The 8,679-nt window shown below is 35.6% G+C and overlaps 1 pseudogene; it reads right to left on the reverse strand.

The window, feature by feature from the left end:
• Window positions 1-2,502, reverse strand: LOC131310373 (glutathione S-transferase U17-like; annotated as a pseudogene).
• Between the last annotated feature and the right edge of the window lie 6,177 nt (window positions 2,503-8,679).

Raw genomic sequence — 8,679 nt, forward strand, 5'->3', positions numbered from 1 at the left:
TAAGGGAAATAAGAACTTATTTTTTGAGTTAAATGTGATGTATGATGAGAGAATGATCTGTCTCATAAAACTTAAAAAATACTCCTAAGAACCTTAGCAGAACAAGGCTGAGAAGAAAAACAAACCAAAATTGAAATAAAATAAAATAAAATTAGACCATCTTGAGCAATCTGAACAGCCCAAATTATTGACTTTAGTTGACAACTGAATTGGACAACGCAATTGGAAAATTACTGGGCTTTAGCTCTGCAGCTAACACCTTGATAAGCTCCACAAGCTTCTCTGTTTCTAAAATAACATTCTTCACAACAGCATTTGAACCAAACCTATGAGCCCATCCGAATAGACCGGGTGTCTTGGATTCATCCAGGATCTTTATATCGGTTAACTTCTACGTTACTCTTAGCCAACCCAAGAAGCCCCTGAAGGCTATGTCGAGATATCCGATGGTGTCAACACCAAAACAGGCCTTTCCCTTGCCACATTTTGCAAAAGCATCCTCCAACGGCATGATCACTTCCATAACTTGCTCTAGTGCAGCCGCTTTTGCCTCCTCTCCCTCTGCAATTCGCAGCCCCTTCAATGTTGGCCACAACTGCACAATCATGTACATTACATACATACAATCAGGTGCGTTTTCTCTAACCAATAAGTTATGGACAACTTCTTGTTGTCCAAAAATATCAAGTTGTTTTCACTAATCTATTAAGTAGTAGATTATGTGCGGGTGAAAGGAAAAAATAGAGAGGAAAAATACGGGGGGAAATGAAGGGCAAGAAGTTGTGGGTTTGTGTGAACAATGTTACAAAATGCAATAACTTTTAGTTCAAAATTTTTAGTGCAAACGCCACAATGGGTGCTTTATGAAATTTCATTTTGAAAACATAATTTTTTGTCATAGAGAAAATCATTTGCCGCTTCTTATAAGTACAAAACTGAAGACTCTGTATTTAGCGAACTGATCATATTCATACATGCCATCCAAGGGTTTCAATCGCCATGTGAGCAGTCTTCCTACTAGGGTAGGAAGCCTTCAAAATTAAGTCCACTCTTTGAATTGGACGGTCCAGATTCACCCACGCTATAAACAATTTGTTTACAGGCTCTGTGAATAAGTCTGTCTCAAGCCAGAAAGCGATAGGAATCCAATTTTTAGCTATATATATATTTTTTATTTTTTTCCTTGTCAAATGGAGTGCATTCTCGGATATTCGACTCTCAATGCAAACGAAAAATCTCAAGGAATACTAGAAGATTACACAATCGTAAACTTCCAGGCTCCGGTATTAATAATTGATTGAGCATTAATTGAACTACACATAATATAGTATCAAAAGTCAAACCAGAAGCATACCTTATCATCAACATAAGGAGTCCAGAACAGGGCCATGGTCTGATCGTACGGATCAGAAGGGAGAATACTGGGGCCATCGGTCCACACCTCGTCAATATACCGCACGATAATGAGAGACTCGCAAATGGGTTTTTCCCCCTGGATCATAATAGGGATCTTCTTGTAAACCGGGTTCGATTTCTGTAGCAACTTGCTCTTGACAAAATTTGGGGACGTGAATTTCTCCTTGAGGAACTCGTAGTCGACGGATTTCAAGTTGAGGGCTATCTAAACCCGATTCACGAACAGGCTCAGCGGCGCGCCGATAACCTTTACGTCGCTCGGTGCCATTGATGTAGGCAATGATGGAACCAAGGGGGTCTAGTGGCGGCGGCCGCCACGACAAGAATTTTATAAATTGCAATTATTACATGTATAAAAAAAAATTATCCCCAACATATATAGTTTTTCTACTACTAGATTTTTTTTCTTTATTTTTTGTTATATATTATTCCTAAATCTTCTATTTTTTTTTCAAGAAAGGAAACCAAAAAAAGTATTCCAAAACTAAATTCAATGGGCCAACATAAAATAATATAAAGGATGAGGTATAATTAAGGGAAAAAAAACTTCACACTCTAAAACTATAGTTTTTGTTATGTTGTTTTAATTTTTTTTAGAATCGACGACTATTAATATTGTAATTCATTTTTTTATTTTTTGAATATACATTTTGTCACTGATAAGGTAAAATTATAATTCCGTCCCTGATAGGAGAGGTGACCCCATCATCCCGATTCATCCGTAATAAAACGTCATATGGATTGGAATTCTTGGCGTGCAGCATTCGCCCAATCAGATTTTTGTGGGTCCGTCAGACTAAATATCTTTCGTCCTTTCCAAAATTCCAAGCACGAGTTAAATTCCAAGCACGAGTTGGTGCAACTTGCAAATGTTGGGGGTAATATTTGTCTCTTACTCCTAACAGCCTGTTTGGATGCCAGATACGGCACCCGGATATGCCAAGAAGTCGGAGATGTAATCCCAGCCCCACACATATCCAGTGTTTGGCTTCAATTTTCCTCTTCCGGACTTGTTTACTGTTCGAACTACGTATCCCCCTTCTCCGGAATTTCACCCGGATTTATAACGACACCCCAGGCCCTGTCGTTAGCAAATCAGGGGAGTTTTGGGCATTTTTGTAACATTCTACCCCTTCAAATCAGGGGCGTTGTGTTACCTTTTCTTGCCAAAAAAATGAGAGAGAGAGAGAGAGAGGACTGCCCCATCGTCGGTGATGGTGGGTCAGAGCAACCATCGTCGTCGGTAAAGATAATAGAGAGAGAGAGAGAGAGAGAGAGAGAGAGAGAGAGAGAGAGAGAGAGAGACTTACGGCCGGAAAACCCAGCAGATGGATGAGCGGCGGCGACAGACGGAGAAGACGAAGGGGTTGCAGAGGTTGCCGGACGAAGAAGACGCCTTGGAACTACGGGTGGGGTTCTTTGGAAATGGAGAAGTGTGACGCGGCGGTGAACTATTCTTGGGTAATGGAGAAATGTATTTGGAAATGGGGAACTGTGCATCTACAAATATATACAGATATACGTTTATATACACAGCTTTGCCATTTTTCACTTTTAAATTACGTTTTTTTCTTTTTTTGGGAAAATAATATTTATTTGTAATAAAAATCATTCTAAAATGAAATTATTTTATCCTAAAATTAATGACAAATATCAATTTATTCTAATTTAAAATAAACCAATTTTGAGCATTAAAAAAATCAAAGTGGGGTAATTTAGTCATTTCACATCTTATCCAATCATATCCACCTTCCAAATCCTCATTCTCAAAAAATCATCTAAACACCTCATTACAAATCTACCATTCTTAACATATCACCCCTCATTACATATCCACCTTCAAATCTCCCCTCATTCTATATCTACCCAAAACAAATCCTCCATCCAAACGGACCGTAATATCCTGAGATATTTGTTTTTCCATGTTTACTATGCATTAGCTCAGTTAGCATCACTCACCGTCTTTTTTAGTAGAAGCTTGGGTTCGAGCTTCATGAGAGACAGTTGATTAGGGTTTAGGACTATGGAGTATGGACAGCCTTTGGATCTTTTGAGAACTAACTTACTAACTCTCTACTAACCTCCGCTAATGTATACAGTATTGAAAAAAAAAAATCAGTATGCATTTAGACTTTGGGGTTTGGCACAATGGTCGTGTTCCTAGGAGTGGGATACACAAACGTATGGTTTCAAAGAGTACTGTTGGATTAAAACCCCCAGGGGTTTGAGCAGGTGGGCAAAAGAAAGCTATAATAAGTGTTTATCCTTCACGAGATCGTGTATTCGAATTTCACGGACGCTAAACGTTCAAATCTTAGGGCCATTGGAAAGTTTGTCTAGCCGTTAACTTCAGCATCTTAATATTAGTCGAGATGCGTACAAGCTGTCCCATACGTTCAGTTATTTAAAAGAGTCTTTGAATTAAAGAGTGCTAGGACAATAATTGAGCATAAAAAACACAAATGTAGTTTCTTTCAATCCAAATATGTTTACTATCATGGGAAGTCTTGTCGTACTTTTGTGCCGCACCGTACATGCATCCTAATGCGACATAGTTTGAAGGGAAAATTTCAAAATAGCCCCCAACCTTTACACCAAAATTCAATTAGACTCTCAATCTTTTAAAAACTTCAATTTTACTCCTAACGTTATATTCCGTTAATCAAAACACTCCCTTCCATCCGAATGACTAACGGATTCTGTTAAAAGCTCCGTTAAATATCGTCCCGATCAAATTTTGATGATCTGAGCTATTCAATGTTTTCAAAACATGATTTTAAAGGTAACATTAACGAAATCAGCAAAAAAAATGACCGCGAATGGCTTCATCTGAACAGTTTTTTATTGAATAGTTCAATAAAAAACTACTCAAATCAAGCATTTTCTGGTAATTTTTTTTTCAAAAATCCTAGAGGTACATATGAAATGTACATATTTTGTACATATCAATTTTGTGGGGCCCACCTTGGGTCCCACAAAGATGATTCAAACCGCCTATTATTTTTAAAATATTTTTTTATGGAGCCCTGTAAAAAATCAGCACAACCCGATATCGGTAAGGATTTTTTCTTAATTTGTGGAGGCGAAACTACTTAATTGCTTAGTTTCGCCCCTACAAATTTAGAAAAAATTCTTACCGATATCGGGTTGAGCTGATTTTTTACAGGGCTCCATAAAAAGATGTTTTAAAAATAATGAGCGGTTCGGATCATCTTTGTGGGACCCGAATTGGGCCCCACAAAATCTATATGTACATTGTATGTACATATTATATGTACCAATAGCAGCACTCTTTTTTTTTGTTGATTTTTCGCAAGTACCCTTAAAATTACATTCTTATCACATTGAGCGGCTCAGATCATCAAAATTCGATCAGAAAATGGGATGTGTAGACCGAAGCAAAATTCGGACGTCCAGACTTAAACAAAATCCGGATCGATCCGCATCTCCCTTTTTCCAATCGAATTTCGATGATCTGAGCTGCTCAATATGATTTAAATGTGATTTTAAGGGTACCCGTTGAAAATCAGCCAAAAAAAAAAAAAAAAGACCGAGAGGGAGTTGATCTGAATAGTTTTTTTATTGAACTAACCCTTAAAATCACGTTTTGAACACATTGAGTGGCTCGGATCATCGAAATTCGATCGGAATGCTATTTAATGGAATTCGTTAGTCATTCGGACGGAAGGGGGTGTTTTGATTAACGGAATATAACGTTGAGAGTAAAATTAAAGTTTTTAAAAGGTTGGAAGTCTAAATTAATTTTGGTGTAAAGGTTGGGGGCTATTTGAAATTTTCCCTAGTTTGAAATGTCTTACGTTTGAAAAAATGGACCACAAGGGATTGGATTGGACTAGTCTTTGTGGTTGGCTTAGGTGTAAAGCACAAGGATAATAATCATACTAAGGCCTAGTTTGGCATTATAAAACAAATGATTTAGGAGTATTTTTTTTGTCCTTATTTAATTTTTCCGCATTTATTAGTTTTTCGTCGATTTTTTAAGGATTATTGTTTCGTCATGATAAGAGGAATCTAAAAAGTAAAAATTACTATTGAAATTCATTTTTTTTAAATAAAAACAAAAATAAGCCAAATTTTTCAACACTAATTTCATCCTACTCAGAACTATACAACACTAATTTCATCCTACCTCTAAGTTTGGAATGCAAAAGGGGTGTAGAAGGAAGAAATGAAACGAAGTCACGTCTGCTCCTAATTTAGAATCGAACAAATTAAGATTACAACACTGTCTTAGCTAGACAATGAGCTGGCTCAATGATCCTGCAAGGGAACTTTCATTCTATGGTGTATTATCTGCCTGCACCACGCCGTGGTTTATTGCGGCATTTAGTTTTTTGTCGGTAAACTTAATTTAACTATTACAATCCATTGGCAAAAAGGCAATGAAAACATGGTATAGTAATAACTAATAACGAATGAAATGGGCAAGGGAAGCCCAACTTGCAGAATGTCCTAAACGTCAACTTTCAAAATAGAACAACTACAAAAAATATCTATACCATCATGAAGCAAGTAAGAAAATGGCACAAGAGGCTGTGAGGCAAGGATGGAACCAGGGGTTTAGTGGAGGCGGCCGCCACAACAAGAATTTTAGAAATTGTAATAATTACATGTATAAAAAAAAATTGTCCCCAACATATATAGTTTCACCACCGCTAGATTTTTTTCTTTAGTTTTTGTTATATACTATTTCCTAAATCTTCTTTTCTTTTTTCTTTTTTTTTTTTGGGGTTTCCAAGAAAAGAGACTCAAAAAAGTATTCCAAAACTAAATGCAATGGACCAAAGTGAAATAATATAAAGGATGAGGTATAATTAAGGGGAAAAAAACTTCACACTTTAACTCTAAAACTGATGAAAGGGAGAGTAGGTTGCCTATTGTTCTAATGCGTTTGAATGGTGAGTTTTGTTTTGCAGCTGCTCTACAACTCGATCTCAGTTAGTAAGTTTTTCATTGTAGTGTGTTTTGTCATGGAAGTGCCAAAGGGGGAGATTGTAAGGACCAAATTTGTAGTCTTAATTGTATTCGCAATTCCGTACGACAAAACACATATTTTATATCGAGTTGTAATTTTATTATTTTTATAGGCTAGTGAGTTTGTATAGGATTAGAGTGGAAGGAATCTATTTATTTGTAATTGAGTGAGAGTGAATCAAACATCTAAAGGCAGAATGGCTTCGCAAATGGAAAGGAGCTAAATCGGAACGGATTGATCGGGATATCAATCAAATATCCATCGGAGGCTACAGACACACATGATAGTTTTCCTATTTCCTTTTCAAATGAAAAAACAGGGTTCCTTAATAATCCGTAAAAAACCCTAAAAGTATGAATGTGAAGTACTAAGTTATTCTACCAGCAAAAATCACGCAAGCAAACAATCCCACAACTCAGAGATATACATGGAAAACCCTAGAATGGATAAAAATCACAGGAAGAAATCAAATCACTATAATCATTGTGCAGTTACAGATATACCTATCACTACTACAAAATGGTATAAAGATCACGGTCCAAAAACTAAAAAGATCTCACTTTTTGTAAAAACGTAATAAAATGTTATGAACTATAGTTTTAACCTCAGTTATACAAAAAAACTGAGATAGAAAGATTTTTTAGTCTCAGTAATCTAAAAATTGATATTGTAACTTGAAGAATAGATCTCATTTTAAAAAAAAACTGAGATTATATATGAAAGAATATATCTCGTTTCCAAAAAAACTGAGATGAAAAGATTTTTTAGCCTTAGTAATTTAAAAGTGAGATTGTAACTTCAAGAATAGAACTCGTTTTCCAAAAACAGAGATTATATATGAAAGAATATATCTCATTTCGAAAAAATTGAGATAAAAAGAACCTTTAATCTCAGTCATTTAGAAACTGAGGTCGTAAGTTAGAGAATATTTTTTTTAAGACTTGAGATGAAAGATCTTATATAGGAAAAGTTGAAAGTCGCTTACCCCTTAATCGACTCCTCGCGTAATATTCCTAAATAAATGTCACTCTCAACCATTCTACAAAAAATATTTGGTCACAAAATGGGGCACTTTCAGCAATGAAAATATATTTCGTCGCCAAATGAGTACCTTTGGTGACAACATTTATGAAGGTTGCATTTCATCTCCAAATATATTTCGAGTATAACTCTATGTTCAGAACTCCATTAATTGAGATAATTCAAATTGGGTTTGAACAATAACACAAAGGGCTACAACTTTCATGTTTATCAAAATTGCTAATTTTAATATTTAAAGGTTCAAAATGATGTTCAAAATATATTTTAATGTTAAACGCATATGTTTTATATTAAATATTTCAATTATATATTGAAAAGTGTGTGTGGTGCAGTTGGTTGAAGCTTCTATGTAAAACTCAAGAGACTTGGGTTCAAAACCCACTAGGAGAAATAATGTGGGATTTTTTCCCTTAGCAAAACGCCACTTTTAATCTCGGTTTTCTCAAAAACTGAGATTATTTCTCTCTAAACAACTACGATTTTATAATAAAACTGAGATGTTTTGCTATTAAAGGTCACGATTTTGTCATTTTTAATCGCAGTTTTTATGTTTTTAGTCACAGTTGTAATGAGTTTTAATCACGGTTTTTATCTTGTGGTTAAAAGATAGAGACTTTTAATTACACCTTGATAGACCACAGTTTTAAATGCGAGATTAAAAGTGAAAGATCACACTAAATGACCGAGGTCTTTATCTATTTTTGTAATAGTGTATCCAAACGGTGTAAATCCTCACAACGTTCTAAGTACTACTTGCCGAGTCACACGTACACCGCACCCAGTGATCTTGATCGCCAACAGCCTTAAGTCCATAAGCCCTCCAATAAACTAAAAGAAATTCCTTCACAAAGAATAGCTCTTCAAAGAACCAGTTGCTTCCATTTCCTCTGCCGCCGCACCTATATCTCTTATGGCTCGAAGAGCTTTTGTTCTTCTTACACAATTCCAAACAAAAACCTTTTACTGTTGCACTTTTTTCCCGTACCCCAGAAGCAAAAAAGGAAATAGGAAAACTATCATGTGTGTCTGTAGCCTCCGATGGATATTTGATTGATATCCCGATCAATCCGTTTCGATTTAGCTCCTTTCCATTTGCGAAGCCATTCTGCCTTTAGATGTTTGATTCACTCTCACTCAATTACAAATAAATAGATTCCTTCCACTCTAATCTTATATAAACTCACTAGCCTATAAAAATAATAAAATTACAACTCGAAATAAAATAT

This window comes from Rhododendron vialii, chromosome 12a, assembly GCF_030253575.1.
Source record: "Rhododendron vialii isolate Sample 1 chromosome 12a, ASM3025357v1".
In the NCBI taxonomy this organism is placed as follows: Eukaryota; Viridiplantae; Streptophyta; class Magnoliopsida; order Ericales; family Ericaceae; genus Rhododendron; species Rhododendron vialii.